Genomic DNA, 3,714 nt, shown 5'->3' with positions numbered 1-3,714 from the left:
CATAATTTATTCATAATAAAAATTTTTTAAATTTAATTATATAACACTTCCATTATTAAGTTATTAAATTATTTTTTATGTTATTAAATTTTAAATATTTTTTTAATTTAAAATTAATAGTATTCAACTTAATTTTTATTTATAAAATTAAATTTAAAATTTTAATATTTAAAATAAATCATATAAATTATTATTAGTTTTTAATTATTAAAATCTTTAAAAGATCAAATATTTAAAATTATAAAAAATACATAAAAATCTTAATTAATTTAAATTCAAATGATTAAAACTGTGATCATAGACCACTTTAGGTCATTCCCCAAAATCGTGACCACAGACACTTTTTGGTCACTGTAAAAAACCGTGACCATAGACCCCTTTAGGTCACCCTCAAAACCGTGATCATAGACCCTTTTAGGTCACCTTTCCAAAAAACCGTGACCATAGATCCTTTTTGGTCACTGTAAAAACCGTGACTATAGACACCTTTAGGTCACCCCCCAAAACTGTGACTATAGACCCTTTTAGGCCATCCCCCAAAACCGTGACCATAGACCCCTTTAGGTCACCTCCCAAAACCGTGACCATAGACCCTTTTAGGTCACCTTTTTTTGAAAAACCGTGACCATAGCCCCTTTTTTGTAACTGTAAAAAACCGTGACCATAGACCCATTTAGGTCACCCCTAAAACCGTGACCATAGACCCTTTTAGGCCACCCCCAAAACCGTGACCATAGACCCCTTTAGGCCACCCCCTAAAACCGTGACCATAGACACTTTTAGGCCACTCCCAAAATCGTGACCATAGACTCCTTTAGGTCACCCCCCAAAACCGTGACCATAGACCCTTTTAGATCACCCTTTTTTGAAAAATCGTGACCATAGCCCCTTTTTGGTCACTGTAAAAAACCGTGACCATAGACCCCTTTAGGTCACCCCCAAAACCATGACCATAGACCCTTTTAGGCCACCCCAAAAAACCGTGACCATAGACCCCTTTAGGCCACCCCTCAAAACCGTGACCATAGACCCTTTTAGGTCACCCTCTTTTGAAAAACCGTGACCATATACCTTTTTTGGTCACTGTAAAAAACCGTGACCATAGACCCCTTTAAGTCACCCCTCAAAACAGTGACCATAGACTCTTTTAGGCCATCCTTTTTTAAAAAACCGTGACCATAGGTACTCTATGGTCACCATTTCCAAAAAAACCGTGACCATAGCTTTTTTTTTGGTTACCCTAAAAAACCGTGACCATAGAGGGTCTATGGTCACGATTTTTTACCGTGACCAAAAAAACTGTGACCATAGACCCAAAATGTTGTAGTGAGGGGACAGCAGAATTTGTGATGTTTTGCCATCAATTAACCATCATCAATATTTTTAATGGTGTGAGATGACATCTAATGGTATAGGATTAATCATTTTCGTTTTGATGGTTAAGTGCTGGCCAAATTTCAACAAAAGTGCTGGCCCCTTGAACTTTCTCATTGCTCTCTATGTATTTGTGAAAATGCATGTGATGTTACACCAGTGTTACTATAAAGGGAGTAACTGTTGCTCATTTTTTAAGTCAAGTTACTATAAAGAGAGGAGCATCTTCTGGGTATAATTATGCTTCTGGTGATTTTTCCTCCAGTTCTAGTGAGCATCACAATGGTAAAGTTCTTCATTGTTTTTTTGTACTTTGAAATTGAAGAATGATATATCATGGTGTCCTTCTCTTTACCCTTCTCTTCTCTACATTTTCGTTATAAGATAAATATGAAATAATCTCCTATTTTTTGGATTATATATAATCAGTAAAAAGTGGTTATAATTTGTATTTCTTTGATTTAACCTCCTTCTCAAGTTACTATGAAACCTTCAAGTACAAATACATGTGCATACAAGTTTACAAAGAAGTGGAAAAAGGTTGCAGTCTGAGGTGGATAAACTATGTAAGGCCAGAATTGAATAGGGGTTTATTCAGCAAACAAAAGGAGGAGATAATCCTCACCCTTCACCAAATATTAGGCAACAACTAAGTAAAACATTTAAACATATATTATGATTTTTTTTTATTTTCCACGTTATTTATAAATATGCAATTTACCTATATGTTTGAAGGCTTTTAAGATATTAATATAAGCGTGTTAGTGAAAGAGTAGCTATTAGTTATTACTAAAAATGTATTAGTTCTTCAAGTGCTAAAGATTGAATTTGCTATTTATTTATTACTTCTCCTTCCTTGTATTCCAATTTTATTATCGGTTTGGTCTTGGGATTTGCAACGTGATATACTAATTATTGATTGAGATTTATGATGAAGACCAAGAGGTAGGTTTGGAATTTCATAAAATAAAATTTTTTTGTTGTAAGTATAGTCCAAAATAATAATTGGCTAACATTAAAGTTTAATTAAAAGATGTCACAATCAACATAAAATAACTGAAAGTTTTAAATTTTGGGTCGTTCTCTCTAGGAATTGTAATAGAGTGCTCAAATATTGGCTGTAGGGGAGTAGGGGGTTTCGATTGTAAGAGACAAGGAATGTAAATAGCAAAGAGTGAAAGAAACAAACAATAACTAAATATCAAAAGGAATTAAACTCAAGGAAATTAATCAAGATAAAGGAAGATTCAAGTGCTAAGAAATCTCTTAGCAAGGAGTGAGAGTCAAGGTTACCTATCCTAGCCATTGACCACAAACATATGATAATTATGAAGAGTTAATCCTACTTAGTCAACCCTAACATCGAGGATAAGTCAAATAGGCATAATTGATCTCAATCCACAAGTCCTAGCCAACTCACTAATTATCTTAGTGAAAGACTAGCGTTAGTGGAAACCAAATCAACTAACTACCCTAATATATCAACCAAGAATGGACATAAATGACTCAAGATTACCAAAATCCTCAATTCCAAGCCAAGAGTGTGGAAAACTAGAATAAATCTAAGCTAAGCATTTTATCACACACTTGGTGTGCATGAAAATAAAAGCATCTTAAATTGCAATAAAAATAAAATCTAAAGCTACCAAAAGCAAGAAAATAATAATAACAACTCAATTAAATAACAATAAATAAATAAATATTAAATTGCATTAATAAAAATTCACATCAACAAGAGTTCATCAACAATAAATAATCAAATAAAAGAAAATAATAAATGAAACTAAAAGAAGCAAGATGCTAGAACAAGAAACAGTAAAGAAACTAAATCAAGACAAGAATTAAAGCATCAATTTATGAGAAATTTAACTAAATCTAACCTAATTATAGAGAGAAGAGAGAGTTTTTCTCTCTAGAATAACTTAAAGCATGTTACTAAAGCTAAAACCTAATTGCTCTCCCATTGTTTCCTCTTGAATTAGGCTTGAAATAGCTTCAGAAACGAGTTGGATTGGACTCTAGAAGCCCCAAAATCTTTGCCAGTGTTTTGCATTTAATGAAGTCACGTGCCAGGACTTGTGCATACGCACACTTGCTGATTCTCTTCTCATTCGTACGCACGCATCACTGTGCATATGCATGACTGCATGAACTTCCAAATGTGCATATGAACATATCAGTATGCATATGCACACTTGCTGAAAAAGCTCCAAACTCCATTTCTTCATGAATTTTTCACTTTTGCATGCTTTTTCCTCATTTCTTCAATCTATATTTGCCTTATAAGGCTGAAATAACTTAACAAACACATTAAGGTATCGAATAGAATTAAAGTGAATA

Source organism: Arachis hypogaea, chromosome 1, assembly GCF_003086295.3.
Source record: "Arachis hypogaea cultivar Tifrunner chromosome 1, arahy.Tifrunner.gnm2.J5K5, whole genome shotgun sequence".
NCBI lineage: Eukaryota > Viridiplantae > Streptophyta > Magnoliopsida > Fabales > Fabaceae > Arachis > Arachis hypogaea.
Note: the sequence above shows the minus strand (reverse complement) of the source record.